The 18,416-nt window shown below is 44.9% G+C and overlaps 1 pseudogene; it reads right to left on the bottom strand.

Annotated features, from left to right (window-relative positions):
• The window catches only part of LOC121847374, a 74,572-nt pseudogene that overhangs the window by 14,671 nt on the left and 41,485 nt on the right, over positions 1–18,416 (bottom strand).

Genomic DNA, 18,416 nt, shown 5'->3' with positions numbered 1-18,416 from the left:
CTAAACTTAAATTAAGATTTTAAAAAACGAAGTTTTGTTTTCTAGAATTATTACTATCGCCAAATTTTGACTTTGTGGCTGTGCTATCTAGTGGGGATCTGTGCGTAGCCACAATGTAGGAGAAGCGTCAAGGGACGTTTTTTTTCCTGAATAATCTGAGACTACATTTCTTCTTCTTTTTATTTTTTAAATCATCATCAATGTGAACCCAAAGGTTCACCAGGGCCCAGTTGATCTAAAAGTATCTGGATAATCGTCTCTCAAATAGGATTAAATGAATAGAACGGACAAATCATTGAACTGAATGGGGACTTCCGTTCTATTCATTCCATTTCTATGTTATCTGATCGGGCGAAATCCAGATAGATCACGTTATAAAAACTAGGCCCCAGAGTTGCTCGATCACCTATCACAGGACCATGTAACAGCATAACTCTAGACCATCCCCTCGCCCATACCCGGGCGCGAACCAGAGACCCTCTGCACACATCAACAACAGTCACCCCACGAAGCATCGTTACCCATCGCTCCACAAAAGCCATGGAAACTACTACTTCAAGGGCTCAGAGCAAGTGACGTCACCGATTGAAACGCTATTTAGCGCGCACCACCGCTAACTAAGCTAGCCGTTTCACATCCGTTACATGTGTCACCACGTTTCAAAAAAAATACATGTTGTTATTCTTCCTGTAAACAACTCATCTCCCAACCTAGATAGGTTATTAGCAGAATACTGTCATTAAATTGTACAGATATTAATCTGAAAGGTATATACCCCCAAAACTGATCTGGGACCAGGCTAGCACTTCTGACTTCAATGGGACTTCCTGTTTTAATAAAGTAAAAAAAAAATAAAAAACGGCCGTTGAGATGCTCGTTTTTGGTCCGAGGGTGTCTAAGTAAGAAGTTGAACACTTTAAAGTGGAATAAATCCTTTGGGGTGGCACACTTAGTTGCTGGAGGGCCGAGTTTCTGAGGGTTTTCGCTACTCCCTTATACTTGATTGATCAATTAAGGTAATTGATTAGTTAGGGACTCCTTTCACCTGGTTGTGGAAAGGAAATAGAAAAAAAAATCTGCAGACAAACGACACAGCCCACCAGGAATTAGAGATCCTGCTATGGGACCAGCTTCCCCTTAGAGACAATGCTATGGGACCAGCTTCCCCTAAAAGACAATGCTATGGGACCAGCTTCCCCTTAGAGACAATGTTATGGGACCAGCTTCCCCTTAGAGACAATGCTATGGGACCAGCTTCCCCTTAGAGACAATGTTATGGGACCAGCTTCCCCTTGGAGACAATGTTATGGGAACAGATTCCCCTTAGAGACAATGTTATGGGAACAGATTCCCCTTAGAGACAATGCTATGGGTATAGATTCCGCTTAGAGACAATGCTATGGGTATAGATTCCACTTAGAGGCCATGCTATAGGAACATATCCTTAGAGGCCATGCTATAGGAACATCTCCTTAGAGACCCTACAATAGGAACAGCTCCTTAGAGACCCTGCTATAGGAACAGCTCCTGAGAGACTAGAGACCCTGCTATAGGAACAGCTCCTTAGAGACCCTACAATAGGAACATCTCCTTAGAGACAAGAGACCCTGCTATAGGAACAGCTCCTTAAAGACCCTGCTATAGGAACAGCTCCTTAGAGACACTGCAATAGGAACAGCTCCTTAGAGACCCTGCAAAAGGAACATCTCCTTAGAGACCCTGCTGTAGGAACAGTTCCTTAGAGACTAGAGACCCTGCTATAGGAACAGCTCCTTAGAGACTATAGACCCTGCTATAGGAACAGCTCCTTAGAGACCCTACAATAGGAACATGTCCTTAGAGACTAGAGACCCTGCTATAGGAACAGTTCCTTATAGACCCTGCTATAGGAACATCTCCTTAGAGACTAGAGACCCTGCTATAGGAACAGCTCCTTAGAGACGAGAGACCCTGCTATAGGAACATCTCCTTAGAGACCCTGCAATAGGAACATGTCCTTAGAGACCCTGCTATAGGAACAGCTCCTTAGAGACCCTACAATAGGAACAGCTCCTGAGAGACACTGCTATAGGAACAGCTCCTTAGAGACTAGAGACCCTGCTATAGGAACAGTTCCTTAGAGACCCTGCTATAGGAACAGCTCCTTAGAGACCCTGCTATAGGAACAGCTCCTAAGAGACCCTACAATAGGAACAGCTCCTTAGAGACCCTGCTATAGGAACAGCTCCTTAGAAACCCTGCTATAGGAACAGCTCCTTAGAGACCCTGCTATAGAAACAGCTCCTTAGAGACCCTGCTATAGGAACAGTTCCTTAGAGACTAGAGACCCTGATATAGAAAGCTCCTTAGAGACCCTGCTATAGGAACAGCTCCTTAGAGACTAGAGACCCTGCTATAGGAACAGCTCCTTTAGAGACGAGAGACCCTACAATAGGAACAGCTCCTTAGAGACCCTGCTATAGGAACAGCTCCTGAGAGACTAGAGACCCTGCTATAGGAACATCTCCTTCGAGACAAGAGACCCTGCTATAGGAACAGCTCCTTAAAGACCCTGCTATAGGAAAAGCTCCTTAGAGACCCTGCAATAGGAACAGCTCCTTAGAGACCCTGCTGTAGGAACAGTTCCTTAGAGACTAGAGACCCTGCTATAGGAACAGCTCCTTAGAGACGAGAGACCCTGCGATAGGAACAGCTCCTTAGAGACCCTACTATAGGAACAGCTCCTAAGAGACCCTGCTATAGGACAGCTCCTTAGAGACTAGAGACCCTGCTATAGAACAGCTCCTTAGAGGCCCTGCTATAGGAACAGCTCCTTAGAGACCCTATACAATAGGAACAGCTCCTTAGAGACCCTACTATAGGAACAGCTCCTTAGAGACCCCTGCTATAGGAACAGCTCCTTAGAGACCCTGCTATAGGAACAGCTCCTTAGAGACCCTGCTATAGGAACAGCTCCTTAGATGCCCTACAATAGGAACAGCTCTTTAGAGACTAGAGACCCTGCAAAAGGAACATCTTCCCTTAGAGACCCTGCTATAGGAACATCTCCTTAGAGACCCTGCTATAGGAACATCTCCTTAGAGACCCTGCTATAGGAACAGCTCCTTAGAGACCCTGCTATAGGAACAGCTCCTTAGAGACTAGCGACCCTGCTATAGGAACAGCTCCTTAGAGACAAGAGACCTGCTATAGGAACAGCTCCTTAGAGACCCTACTATAGGAACAGCTCCTTAGAGACCCTACAATAGGAACAGCTCCTTAGAGACCCTACAATAGGAACAGCTCCTTAGAGACTCCTGCTATAGGAACAGTTCCTTAGAGACCCTGCTATAGGAACAGCTCCTTAGAGACCCTGCTATAGGAACAGCTCCTGAGAGACCGTGCTATAGGAACAGCTCCTTAGAGACTAGAGAGACCCTACAATAGGAACAGCTCCTTAGAGACTAGAGACCCTGCTATAGGAACAGCTCCTTAGAGACCCTGCTATAGGAACATCTCCTTAGAGACCCTACAATAGGAACAGTTCCTTAGAGACCCTACAATAGAACAGCTCCTTAGAGGCCCTGCGATATGAACAGCTCCTTAGAGATCCTACAATAGGAACAGTTCCTTAGAGACCCTACAATAGGAACAGCTCCTTAGAGACCCTACAATAGGAACAGCTCCTTAGAGACCCTGCTATAGGAACAGTTCCTTAGAGACCCTGCTATAGGAACAGCTCCTAGAGACCCTGCTATAGGAACAGCTCCTGAGAGACCCTGCTATAGGAACAGCTCCTTAGAGACTAGAGACCCTACAATAGGAACAGCTCCTTAGAGACTAGAGACCCTGCTATAGGAACAGCTCCTTAGAGACCCTGCTATAGGAACATCTCCTTAGAGACCCTACAATAGGAACAGCTCCTTAGAGACCCTGCTATAGGAACAGCTCCTGCTAGAGGCCCTGAGATATGAACAGCTCCTTAGAGATCCTGCTATAGGAACAGTTCCTTAGAGACCCTACAAAAGGAACAGCTTCTTAGAGGCCCTGCGATAGGAACAGCTCCTTAGAGTCCCTACAATAGGAACAGCTCCTTAGAGACTAGAGACCCTGCTGTAGGAACAGTTCCTTAGAGACCCTACAATAGGAACAGCTTCTTAGAGGCCCTGCGATAGGAACAGCTCCTTAGAGACCCTACAATAGGAACAGCTCCTTAGAGGCCCTGCGATAGGAACAGTTCCTTAGAGACCCTGCAATAGGAACAGCTCCTTAGAGACCCTACAATAGGAACAGCTCCTTAGAGACACTGCTATAGGAACAGCTCCTTAGAGAATAGAGAGACCCTGCTATAGGAACAGCTCCTTGAGACCCTGCTATAGGAACAGCTCCTTTAGAGACGAGAGAACCTACAATAGGAACAGCTCCTTAGAGACCCTGCTATAGGAACAGCTCCTTAGAGACTAGAGACCCTGCTATAGGAACAGCTCCTTAGAGACTAGAGACCCTGCTATAGGAACAGCTCCTTAAAGACCCTGCTATAGGAACAGCTCCTTAGAGACCCTGCAATAGGAACAGCTCCTTAGAGACCCAGCTAAAGGAACAGCTCCTTAGAGACCCTGCTATAGGAACATCTCCTTAGAGACCCTGCAATAGGAACAGCTCCTTAGAGACCCTGCTATTGGAACATCTCCTTAGAGACCCTGCTGTAGGAACAGTTCCTTAGAGACTAGAGACCCTGCTATAGGAACAGCTCCTTAGAGACTATAGACCCTGCTATAGGAACAGCTCCTTAGAGACCCTACAATAGGAACATCTCCTTAGAGACTAGAGACCCTGCTATAGGAACAGTTCCTTGGAGACCCTGCTATAGGAACATCTCCTTAGAGACTAGAGACCCTGCTATAGGAACAGCTCCTTAGAGACTAGAGACCCTGCTATAGGAACATCTCCTTAGAGACCCTGCTATAGGAACATGTCCTTAGAGACCCTACAATAGGAACAGTTCCTTAGATACCCTGCAATAGGAACACCTCCTTAGAGACCCTGCTATAGGAACAGCTCCTTAGAGACCCTACTATAGGAACAGCTCCTTAGAGACCCTGCTATAGGAACAGCTCCTTAGAGACTAGAGACCCTGCTATAGGAACATCTCCTTAGAGACTAGAGACCCTGCTATAGGAACAGCTCCTAGAGGCCCTGCTATAGGAACAGCTCCTTAGAGACCCTATACAATAGGAACAGCTCCTTAGAGACCCTACTATAGGAACATCTCCTTAGAGACCCTGGTATAGGAACAGCTCCTTAGAGACTAGAGACCCTGCTATAGGAACAGCTCCTTAGAGACCCTACTATAGGAACAGCTCCTTAGAGACCGTGCTATAGGAACAGCTCCTTAGAGACTAGAGACCCTACAATAGGAACAGCTCCTTAGAGACTAGAGACCCTGCTATAGGAACAACTCCTTAGAGACTAGAGACCCTACAATAGGAACATCTCCTTAGAGACCCTACAATAGGAACAGCTCCTTAGAGACCCTACAATAGGAACAGCTCCTTAGACACCCCACTATAGGAACAGTTCCTAGAGACCCTGCTATAGGAACAGCTCCTTAGAGACCCTGCTATAGAACAGCTCCTTAGAGACCCTGCTATAGGAACATCTCCTAGAGACCCTACAATAGGAACAGCTCCTTAGAGACCCTGCAATAGGAACAGTTCCTTAGAGACCCTGCTATAGGAACAGCTCCTTAGAGACTAGAGACCCTGCTATAGAACATCTCCTTAGAACCCTGCTATAGGAACAGCTCCTTTGAGACCCTGCTAGGAGACCCTAGGAACAGCTCCTTTGAGACCCTACAATAGGAACAGCTCCTTAGAGACCCTGCTATAGAACAGCTCCTTAGAGACTAGAGACCCTGCTATAGGAACAGCTCCTTAGAGACCATCTTCCCCTTGCATCTTCTGAGCTTAACACTAGCTAGTTAGCGGTGTGAAATGACTAGCCAGTTAGTGGTGTGAAATGACTACCCAGTTAGCGGTGTGAAATGACTAGCCAGTTAGCGGTGTGAAATGACTAGCCAGTTAGCGGTGTGAAATGGCTAGCCAGTTAGCGGTGTGAAATGACTAAATGCTAGCTAGTTAGCGGTGTGAAATGACTAGCTAGTTAGCGGTGTGAAATGGCTAGCCAGTTAGCGGTGTGAAATGACTAGCCAGTTAGCGGTGTGAAATGACTAGCCAGTTAGCGGTGTGAAATGGCTAGCCAGTTAGCGGTGTGAAATGACTAGCTAGTTAGCGGTGTGAAATGGCTAGCCAGTTAGCGGTGTGAAATGACTAGCCAGTTAGCGGTGTGAAATGACTAGCTAGTTAGCGGTGTGAAATGACTAGCCAGTTAGCGGTGTGAAATGACTAGCCAGTTAGCGGTGTGAAATGACTAGCCAGTTAGCGGTGTGTGAAATGACTAGCCAGTTAGCGGTGTGAAATGGCTAGCCAGTTAGCGGTGTGAAATGACTAGCTAGTTAGCGGTGTGAAATGGCTAGCCTAGCCAGTTAAGAAGCCAGTGTGAAATGACTAGCCAGTTAGCGGTGTGAAATGACTAGCTAGTTAGCGGTGTGAAATGGCTAGCCAGTTAGCGGTGTGAAATGACTAGCCAGTTGTGTGTGAAATGACTAGCCAGTTAGTGAAATGACTAGCTAGTTAGCGGTGTGAAATGGCTAGCCAGTTAGCGGTGTGAAATGACTAGCCAGTTAGCGGTGTGAAATGGCTAGCCAGTTAGCGGTGTGAAATGGCTAGCCAGTTAGCGGTGTGAAATGACTAGCCAGTTAGCGGTGTGAAATGACTAGCTAGTTAGCGGTGTGAAATGGCTAGCCAGTTAGCGGTGTGAAATGGCTAGCCAGTTAGCGGTGTGAAATGGCTAGCCAGTTAGCGGTGTGCTAGTTGCATTCATTCGGTGACGTCACTCGCTCTGAGAGCTAGTTGTTTCCTTTACTCCCACATGGGGAGCAGATAGACAGGTAATGATTCTTTGTGGGTGATGGTTGCTGATGAGTTCAAAGGATCCCAGGTTTGAGCCCAGGTGCTGGCAATGAAGCAGTACTGTTACACTAGAACAGTTTGGTTTGGTGAGCATGTACTGCCACCTTGTGGTCATTCATTAGTCCTACCCACACTGTTGATTCTACTGGTTTAAATTGAACCTTTATTTAACTAGGCAAGTCAGTTAAGAACAAATTCTTATTTACAATGACGGCCTATCGGACGATACTGGGCCAATTGTGCGCCGCCTTATAGGACTCCCAATAATGGCCGGTTGCAATACAGCCTGGATTCGAACCAGAGTGTCTTAGACCGCTGCGCTACTCGGGAGTCACATTTAATGACAGAATAGTTTTTTGGTATAGTTGACCGAAAGAGATCTATTGCAGCCAACTCGAGCCACAGAGTCTGCCGTAGCTTAGACTACTCGTTTGATTGGGGTATTTTATCAACGCACAGTAGTGATGCCAGAAGAATCTGTTTACATTGCAGTCGGTAGCTTTCCATCTTTATCTAGAGAGAACGGTACGTGACGAGAACATTCTAATCACACTTCCTTATGACATTCAAAACAAAATGAACCTAGAACAAATGAAATAAGGAAATGTAATTATCATTGTCCAATGGCTTTGTTACAAATGGCTCCCTCTTCCCTCTATAGTACACCACTTTTCACTGAAACCTATAGGCCCCATGTATAAGTAGTGCGCTATATACAGAGCCATTTTGGGGTACATGGCAGCCCGCTGATGTCCAGCCATGGAGTGTGTTAGGGAATTGGAAGAATGGGCACAATTCTCAGAACAATCATTTAGTACATTTAACAACCTGAAATGAACGGTTTAAAACACGTGAAGGGTAAGCTACTATCAAAAGCGCACAGTCGTGAATGTTTGAGTCATTTCAATCAGACACATCAGAAGAAGCTATGTAAACGTTGGTTTGTGGTACATGTGTGGCGAGTACCGCTTCCTCCTGATTCCGCTGAAACTCTGAACCCCGCTCGGCCCACCTAAACACAACGTGACCCGTCCTCCTGAAGAGTCTCTACCCCTGTCGCGCCGGCAACACGTCAGGCTGAGGAATGAGTTTCACAAGCTACTCATCTGCTACATAACATTTATATGTACTATTAACCTTAACTAAATATTACTCTCTCGTCACCTGGTTTATTACGAGGTAATGACCCACCTTTGTGACCCACATAAATCAAGTTCTACAGAATGTTGAAAGAAGTACATTTTCCCAGTCTCCCTGTGAGTTGCACAGAATCTTATCAACAGCCAAAATACACACCCACCCACACACAAAACACAGTAGTTATATTAGTAGTATAGGGCAGTGTGTGTCGTTGTATTAGTAGTATGGGGTTGTGTGTGAAGTTGTATTAGTAGTAGGCTGTATGTGTAGTTGTATTAGTAGTATATGTAGTTGTATTAGTAGTATGGGGCTGTGTGTGTAGTTGTATTAGTAGTATGGGGCTGTATGTAGTTGTATTAGTAGTATAGGGCTGTGTGTGTAGCTGTATTAGTAGTATGTGTAGTTGTATTAGTAGTGTAGGGCTGTATGTGTAGTTGTATTAGTAGTATAGGGCTGTGTGTGTAGTTGTATTAGTAGTGTAGGGCTGTATGTGTAGTTGTATTAGTAGTATGGGGCTGTGTGTGTAGTTGTATTATAGTATGGGGCTGTATGTGTAGTTGTATTAGTAGTATGGGGCTGTGTGTGTAGCTGTATTAGTAGTATGGGGCTGTATGTGTAGTTGTATTAGTAGTATGGGGCTGTATGTGTAGTTGTATTACATATGGGGCTGTATGTAGTTGTTAGTAGTATGGGGCTGTATGTGTAGTTGTATTAGTAGAATGGGGCTGTGTGTAGTTGTATTAGTAGTATGGGGCTGTATGTAGTTGTATTAGTAGTATAGGGCTGTGTGTAGTTGTATTAGTATGGGGCTGTGTGTAGTTGTGGCTAGTAGTATGGGGCTGTGTGTGTAGTTGTGTTAGTTGTGTACTGTGTCACCTAATAAAAGATGTTGTGTTTGTCCTCTGCAACTCTATCTAGGTTACTTTATGAGTAAACAATCCCAATTGTTTCAGAAAGTTTGATGATAGTTTTGTTGTCGCCAGGTCGTCGTCAAGGCTGGAACATCGGTCCTGTGCTCCAAGGGAATGGAGACCTCAGAACCAAAAACAATGAGGTCCTTTTGATCCTGCAGTTAGATACCCCTCTTCAGGCTTGAAAATGATTGAACATGTCTGGTGTAATATGACTTTTGATTGGTATTCAGTACTTATGAACTGCACACACTTCACTGAACATCTGGGCCCTTATTCACAAAGAGTCTCAGAGTAGGTGATCTGGGGCCCTTATTCACAAAGAGTCTCAGAGTAGGTGATCTGGGCCCTTATTTACCTTCGCCTCCCCGGAGACCATTGAGGAGTTGCAAATATAAGCCAAGGGACAAAACGGGGTAAAAAAAACAAGCTTGTGGCCAAACAACCCTGACACACCTGGTCATAGTCTGGCCTGGTTAGTCATGGGGCGGGAGGCCGCTTGGAATAATTAAAAAAAATAACTTGCCAATTTATTAATCACTACATTTAGCAAACATTAGATAGTTAATCCAGAGATTCTTACCTTTGCCTTGATTCAGCAGTCTCGTCAGATCATAATGGTATTTGTAGTTCTTTATGATAGCCTCATTAGCAGCTAATTAGCATAATTAGCATAAAGTCACCTTGTCAAAGAGGGATTTACATGGTTATCAAAATGTTACGGGTAAGCCTACATGAATAAATAAAGGTGAAACATTTATTTTTACATTAAAAAAAATAAACAGCCCTTATTTGTTTCTAAGTGTTTCTAAGTGTTTCTAAAATCCCTATGGCGAGAAATGTATGGTGGAAAAATGATTGGTACCATTTCCCTGTTCGACCGCTAGGTCTTATGGGTATTATGACTCATACTGTGGTACTCTATGGAACGCTGCCGTTTGTCTTGCAGAGGCGGTTGCAGTGTGTTCTGTGTGGCATAGGTTGGGTTTATCAAATTTACACGTCGCAAAAAAAAACTACAGCATTATCGCACAAATGCTACGCAGCATCATCTGGATATGTCCACAACAAAAGTTCAACATTCACCTTCTGCGACCATTTCTGTCAAACTGTCTCCACATAAATCCGATAAATCCCATTTATGAAGCAACACACATAAAAGCAACGCAGCTTCATTGGAAATTAATGTATTTGTGGTGTGCAGAAACGCAATGACCCTGACGCCGCCGCTGTGATCGAGTCATTATGCACCAAACGTTATTCATAGACGGCTTGATATAAATATTGGCAGGTGAATGTTGAACTTTTGTTGAGCACATACTGTGTACCATATTGCGCAATGAAGCGGCAGGTATGATCAAGGAGTTGCATAAACGCGACTTCCTGTCGGTTTTTGCTTCATGAGGGTGATAGGCTACATGCGGCTATTTACATGTTCTACACAAAATACTTTTGTCGAAATGTTCGTGCAAACTTTGTGGTCAGTATTGCAAACGTAATAACGATTTAATGTTCTTCTTAGCTGCTGAGTTACATGCAACTATTTACCAAGATATTAGCATATATGGCAAAACTAAGGCGCCGGGCGATATTGTACAAACCCGCCCCAGTGTCAGACTCTTTCACCGGCATAGTTGCTCGGCCGCCTGAAACTTTAGGCTGCCCAGGGGTGGAACACAAACAAGCAGTCTAATTAGCGATGCCATGTCCGTTATTCATCGTCACTACAAACATTGGCTAAGCTGTGCAGGAGTCAGTCAAGTAGTGGTATCTTTTCAGAATTAAGATTGTGACAGTAACTATAAATATGACCCAAAACATCATCACAAAAAACAAAAAGGGGCCAAAGTGTAGGACTGCGTGCCATGCTTGTTCAACTGCAGTATCCGTTACGACAGACAGATAGGTTGTAGCCCTCAGAATATATACACTGCTCAAAAAATAAAAGGAACACTAAAATAACACATCCTAGATCTGAATGAATTACATATTTTATTAAATACTTTTTTCTTTACATAGTTGAATGTGCTGACAACAAAATCACACACAAATTATCAATGGAAATAAAATGTATCAACCCCCGGAGGTCTGGATTTGGAGTCACACTCAAAATTAAGGTGGAAAACCACACGAGCTAACATTAAGGTTAGGGTTGGGGGAAGGGTTAGCTAACATTAAGGTTAGGTTTGGGGGAAGGGTTAGCTAACATTAAGGTTAGGGAAGGGCTAGCCAACATTAAGGTTAGGTTGGGGGATGGGTAGCTAACATTAAGGTTAGGGGCTGTGGAAGGCTAGCCAACATGAAGATTAGGTTGGGGAATGCTTAGCTAACATTAAGGTTGGGGTTATGGAAGGGTTAGCTAACATTAAGGTTGGGGGAAGGGTTAGCTAACATTAAGGTTAGGGTTGGGGGAAGGTTAGCTGACATTAAGGTTAGGGGAAGGGTTAGCTAACATTAAGGTTAGGGTTGGGGGAAGGGTTAGCTAACATTAAGGTTAGGTTTGGGGGAAGGGTTAGCTGACATTAAGGTTAGTAGGGGAAGGGTTAGCTAACATTAAGGTTGGGGAGGGTTAGCTAACATGAAGGTTATGGGAAGGGTTAGCTAACATTAAGGTCAGGGTTGGGGAAAGGGGTTAGCTAACATTAAGGTTGGGGGAAAGGGTTAGCTAACATTAAGGTTAGGGTTTGGGGGAAGGGTTAGCTGACATTAAGGTTAGGGGAAGGGTTAGCTAACATTAAGGTTAGGGTTAGCTAACATGAAGGTTATGGGAAGGGTTAGCTAACATTAAGGTCAGGGTTGGGGGAAGGGTTAGCTAACATTAAGGTTGGGGGAAGGGTTAGCGAACATTAAGGTTAGGGTAGGGTGAAGGGTTAGCTAACATTAAGGTTAGGGGAAGGGTTAGCTAATATCAAGGTTTGGGTTGGTGGAAGGGTTAGCTAACATTGATGTTAGGGTAGGGTGAAGGGTTAGCTAACATTAAGGTTAGGGTTGGGGGAAGAGTTAGCTAACATTAAGGTTGGGGAAGGGTTAGCTAACATTAAGGGTTAGGGTTGGGGGAAGGGTTAGCTAACATTAAGGTTAGGGTTGGGGGAAGGGTTAACCAACATTAAGGTTAGGGTTGGGGGAAGGGTTAGCTAACATTAAGGTTGGGGGAAGGGTTAGCTAACATGAAGGTTAGGGTTGGGGGAAGGGTTAGCTAACATTAAGGTTGGGGTTGGGGAAGGGTTAACTAACATTACAGGATGGGGGAAGGGTTAGCTAACATTAAGGTTAGGGGAAGGGTTAGCTAACATTAAGGTTAGGGTTGGGGGAAGGGTTAGCTAACATTAAGGTTAGGGATTTGGGGAAGGGTTAGCTAACATTAAGGTTGGGGGAAGGGTTTAGCTAACATTAAGGTTAGGGGAAGGGTTAGCTAACATTAAGGTTAGGGTTAGCTAACATGAAGGTTAGGGGAAGGGTTAGCTAACATTAAGGTTGGAGGGAAGGGTTAGCTAACATTAAGGTTAGGGTAGGGTGAAGGGTTAGCTAACATTAAGGTTTGGGGTTGGGGAGAAGGGGTTAGCTAACATTAAGGTTAGGGGAAGGCTTAGCTAACATTAAGGTTAGGGGTTGGGGGAAGGGTTAGCTAACATTAAGGTTAGGGGAAGGGTTAGCTAACATTAAGGTTAGGGTTGGGGGAAGGGTTAGCTAACATTAAGGTTGGGCGAAAGGGTTAGCTAACATTAAGGTTAGGGTTGGGGAAGGGTTAGCTAACATTAAGGTTAGGTAGGGTAGGGTTAGCCTAACATTAAGGTTGCTGGGGGAAGGGTTAGCTAACATTAAGGTTAGGAGTTGGGGGAAGGGGTTAGCTAACATTAAGGTTAGGGGTAGGGGAAGGGTTAGCTAACATTAAAGGTTAGGGTTGGGGAAAGGGTTAGCTAACATTAAGGTTAGGGTTGAGGGGAAGGGTTAGCTAACATTAAGGTTGGGGTTGGGGGAAGGGTTTAGCTAACATTAAGGTTAGGGGAAGGGTTAGCTAACATTAAGGTTAGGGTTGGGGGAAGGGTTAGCTAACATTAAGGTTAGGGTTGGGGGAAGGGTTAGCTAACATTAAGGTTAGGGTTGGGGGGAAGGTTAGCTAACATTCAGGTTAGGGGAAGGGTTAGCTAACATTAAGGTTAGGGTTGGGGGAAGGGTTAGCAAACATTAAGGTTAGGGTTGGGGGAAGGGTTAGCTAACATTAAGGTTGGGGGAAGGGTTAGCGAACATTAAGGTTAGGGTTAGGGGAAGGGTTAGCTAACATTAAGGTTAGGGGAAGGGTTAACCAACAGTAAGGTTATGGTTGGGGGAAGGGTTAGCTAACATTAAGGTTAGGGTTGGGGGAAAGGTTAGCTAACATTCAGGTTAGGGGAAGGGTTAGCTAACATTAAGGTTAGGGTTGGGGGAAGGGTTAGCTAACATTAAGATTAGGGTTGGGGGAAGGGTTAGCTAACATTAAGGTTAGGGTTGGGGAAGGGTTAGCTAACATTAAGGTTAGGGTTAGGGAAGGGTTAGCTAACATTAATGTTAGGGTTGGGGAAGGGTCAGCTAACATTAATGTTAGGGTTGAGGGTTAGCTAACATTAAGGTTAGGTTGGGGAAGGTTAGCTAACATTAAGGTTAGGGAAGGGTTAGCTAACATTAAGGTTAGGTTGGGGAAGGGTTAGCTAACATTAAGGTTAGGGTTGGGGGAAGGGTTAGCTAACATTAAGGTTAGGGTAGGGGAAGGGTTAGCTAACATTAAGGTTAGGGTTGGGGGAAGGGTTAGCTAACATTAAGGTTAGGGTTGGGGAAGGGTTAGCCAACATTAAGGTTAGGGGAAGGGTTAGCTAACATTAAGGTTAGGGTTGGGGGAAGGGTTAGCTAACATTAAGGTTAGGTTTGGGGGAAGGGTTAGCTAACATTGAGGGTTGGGGGAAGGGTTAGCTAACATTAAGGTTAGGTAGGGGGAAGGGTTAGCTAACATTAAGGTTTGGGTTGGGGGGAAGGGTTAGCTAACATTCAAGGTTTGGTAGGGAAAGGGTTAGCTAACATTAAGGTTAGGGTTGTGAAGGGTTAGCTAACATTAAGGCATGGGGAAGGGTTAGCTAACATTAAGGTTCGGGTTGTGAAATGGGTTAGCTAACATTAAGGTTGGGGAGGGCTGAAGGATTAGCTAACATTAAGGTTAGGGTTGGGAAGGGTTAGCTAACATTAAGGTTAGGGGGAAGGGTTAGCCAACATATAAGGTTAGTGAAGGCTTAGCAAACATTAAGGTTTGGGGAAGGGTTAGCTAACACAAGGTTAGGGCTGGAAAGGGTTAGCCAAACATAACAGGTTAGGGTTGGGGGAAAGGCTAGCTAACATTAAGGTTAGGGCTAGGGGGAAAGGGTTAGCCACATAGGTTAGGGTTTGAAAGGGATTAGCTAACATTGAGCTGCAGGTTGGGGAAGGGTTTAAGCTAACATTACAAGTTAGGGTTGTAAGGCGTAGACATAACATTAAGGTTGGGGGAAGGGCTAGCAACATTAAGGTTAGGGGTAGGGGAAGGTTAGCTAACATTAAGGGTTAGAGTTGAGGGAAGGTTAGCCAACAGTAAGGTTAGGCTGGGGGAAAGGTTAGCCAACATGTAAGGTTAGGGTTGGGGGGAAGGCTAGCCAGCACAGTGCTAGGGTAGGGGAAAGGATTAGCTAACATTCAAGGTTAGGTGGGTAAAGGGTTTAGTAACATTAGGTTAGGGTTGGGGGAAGGGTTAGCTAAACATTAAGGTTAGGGTTGGGGGAAGGGTTAGCTAACATTAAGGTTGGGAGGGAAGGTTAGCGAACACTAGGCTAGGCGTTAGCCAACATTAAGGTTAGGGAAGGTTAACCAACACGCAAAAGGTTATGGTTGGGGGAAGGGTTAGCTAACATTAAGGTTAGGGTTGGGGAAAAGGTTAGCTAACATTCAGGGTTAGGGGAAGGGTTAGCTAACATTAAGGTTAGGGGTTGGGGAAGGGTTAGCTAACATTAAGAGTTAGGGTTGGGGGAAGGGTTAGCTAACATTAAGGTTAGGGTTGTAAAGGGTTAGCTAACATTAAGGTTAGGTTTGGGGAAGGCGCTAGCTCAACATTAAGGTTGTGACAGCGTACGCACACGTTAAGGTTAGGGGGAGGGTAAGCATAACATTACAGGTTAGGGAATACAGCCAACAGTGAGCCATGGTTGGGGAAGGGTTAGCTAACATTACGTTAGGTTGGAGGAAAGGGTTAGCTAACATCCAGGTTAGGGTAGGGTGAAGGGTTAGCCAACACTACAGGTTTGTGGTTGAAGGGTTAGCTAACATCAAGAGCTAGGAAGTAGCTTAGCTAACATTAAGCGCAGGGATTTAGGCGGTAGCGGCCAGCCAACATGCAGAGCGAGGCTAGGAAGGTTATGCCAACATGGATGTTAGGAGCTAGAGGAAGCGATCAGCTAACACATAAGCTAGGCTGTAATGGTTAGCCATGCTGCGTTAGGGAGCTGGGAAGGTCAGCTGGCAGCAAGGTTGGAAGGGTTAGCTAACATTAAAGGTCAGGGTTAGCAAACGTTAAGGTTTGGGGAAGGGTTAGCTAACATTAAGGTTTGGGTTGGGGCAGGGTTAGCTAACATTAAGGTTGAAGGGTTAGCTAACATGAAAGGTTAGGTTGGGGGAAGGGTTAGCTAACATTAAGGTTAGGGTCGGAAGGGTTAGCTAACATTAAGGTTAGGGGTTGGGGGAAGGCTTAGCTAACATTAAGGTTGGGGAAGGGTTAGCTAACATGTAGAAGGGTTAGGGTTGGGGAAGGTTACTAACATTAAGGTTAGGGGTTGGGGGAAGGGTTAGCTAACATTAAAGATTTAAAAGGGGTGAGGGAAAGGGTTAACAGCATCAAGGTTAGGGAAGGTGCTAGCTAACAGGGAACATAGCTTGAGGAAAGAGCTAGCACAACACACAAGTTAGGTTTGGGGAAGGTTTAGCCAACATTAGATAGGGAAAGGGTTAGCGAAACACTTAAGGCTAGGGGTTAGGGAAAGGGATTTAGCATAACATTAGGGTTAGGAAGGCTAACCAACAGTAAGGTTATGGTTGGGGAAGGGTTAGCTAACATTAAGGTTAGGTTGTGAAAGGTTAGCTAACATTCAGGTTAGGGAAGGGTTAGCCAACATTAAGGTTAGGAGTTGAGGAAAGGTGTTAGCTAACATTAAGATTAGGGTTGGGGAAGGGTTAGCTAACATTACAAGTTAGGCCGTATGAAGGGCTAGCTAACATTACGTTAGGGAAGGTTGCCAACCAACGTTAGGTTAGGGGGAAGGGTCAGCTAACATTAAGGTTAGGTTGGAGCGTTAGCCAACATTGGTAGGTAAAGGGTTAGCTAACATTAAGGTTAGGGCTGGGGAAAGGGTTAGCTAACATTAAGGTTAGGGTTTGGGGGAAGGGTTAGCTAACATCACAGTTAGGGTTGAGCTGGCATAGCCAACATTAAGGTTAGGTTAGGGAGAAGCTAGCCAACATGAAGGTTAGGCTGGAAGGGTCAAGCCAACATCAAGGTTAGGCTGACGGGTTAGCCAAACATCAAGGTCAGGTTGGGGAAGGTTAGCCAACATTTAAGGTTGTAAAGGAAGAGTGACACGTGTTAGCTGTACATTAATAGGCCAACACAAGGTTAGGGTGAAGGGCCAACCAAACAGTACTATGGTTGCAGCTAGCTAACATCAAGGTTTGGGTTAGGTGAAGGCAGCTATCCAAGTTAGAAGGGTTAGCTACAACATTAAGGTTAGGGCTGGAGAAGGGTTAGCTAACATTAAGGTTTGCTGAAGGGCTAGCCAACATTAAGGTTAGTTAGAAGGCTAGCCAACATTGCAGGTTAGGGCTGGGGAGGGTTAGCTAACATTAATGTTAGGTTGTGGAAGGTCAGCCAACATTAAGGCTAGGGTTGGGGGAAGGGTTAGCTAACATTAAAATGGTTAGGGGAAGAGATTTAGCTAACATTAAGGTTAGGGAAGGTGCTAACAGTAGGTGCTGGGGAAAGGCTAGCTAACATTAAGGGTTAGGGTTGGGAAAGGGTTAGCTAACATTAAGGTTGGGTAAGGGTTAGCTAAACATTAAGGTTAGGGTTGGGGAAAGGGTTAGCCAACATTAAGGTTAGGTTGGGGGAGGGTTAGCTACATTAAGGTTAGGGTTGGGGGAAGGGTTTAGCTAACATTAAGTTAGGGTAGGGTGAAGGGTTAGCTAACATAAAGTTAGGTTGGGGAAGGGTTAGCTAACTTAAGGTTAGGGTAGGGTGAAGCTTTAGCTAACATTAAGGTTAGGGTTGGGGAAGGGTTAGCTAACTTTAAGGTTAGGTTAGGGAAGGGTTAGCTACATTAAGGTTAGGGTTTGGGGAAGGTTAGCTAACATTTAAGGTTATGGTTGGACAGGTTAGCTACATTCATTTTAGTGGTAGGGTAGCTAACATTACGGTTAGGGTTGGGGAAGGGTTACAAACATTAAGGTTAGGGTTGGGGAAGGGTTAGTCTAACATTAAGGTTGGGGAAGGGTTAGCGACATATGGTTTAGGGAAGGGTTAGCTAACATTACGGTTAGGGAAGGTTAACCAACATTAAGGTTATGGTTGGGGGAGGGTTAGTAACTATTAAGGTTAGGGTGGGGAAAGGTTAGCTACATTCAGGTTAGGGAAGGGTTAGCTTTAACTTAAGGTTAGGGTTGGGGGAAGGGTTAGCTAACATTAAGGTTAGGGTTGGGAAGGTTTAGCTAACATTAAGTTTAGGTTTGGGGGAAGGTTAGCTAACATTAAGGTTTAGTTTGGGGGAAGGGTTTATCTAAATTAAGGTTGGGGGAAGGGTTTTGCTAACAGTCAGGTTAGGGGACGGGTTAGCTAACATTAAGGTTAGGTTAGGAAGGCTAGCTAACATTAGTTAGGATTGGGGAAGGGTTAGCTACATTAAGGTTTGAGCAAGGTTTACTAACATTAAGTTAGGGTTGGGGGAAGGGTAGCTAACATTAAGGTTAGGGTAGGGTGAAGGGTTAGCTAACATGAAGGGTTTGGGGGAGAAGGAGAGTTTGGGGAGGGTTAGCTACAATTAAAGGTTAGGGGAAGGCTAGCTAACATTTAAGTTAGGGTTGGGGGAAAGGGTTTATCTACTTAATGTTGGGGAAGAGTTAGCTAACCATTAAGGTTCGGGTTGGGGGAAGGGTTAGCTACTTAAGTTGGGCGAAGGGTTACTAACATTACGGTTAGGGTTGGGGGCAGGGTTTCGCTAACATTAAGGTTAGGTTAGGGTGAAGGGTTAGCTAACATTAAGGTTTGGTTGGGGGAAGAGTTAGCTACCATTAAGGTTGGGGGAAGGGTTTAGCTAAC

The sequence above is a fragment of the Oncorhynchus tshawytscha genome, linkage group LG10 (assembly GCF_018296145.1).
Source record: "Oncorhynchus tshawytscha isolate Ot180627B linkage group LG10, Otsh_v2.0, whole genome shotgun sequence".
Taxonomy (NCBI): domain Eukaryota; kingdom Metazoa; phylum Chordata; class Actinopteri; order Salmoniformes; family Salmonidae; genus Oncorhynchus; species Oncorhynchus tshawytscha.
This window is presented reverse-complemented; position numbering and strand designations above follow the sequence as displayed.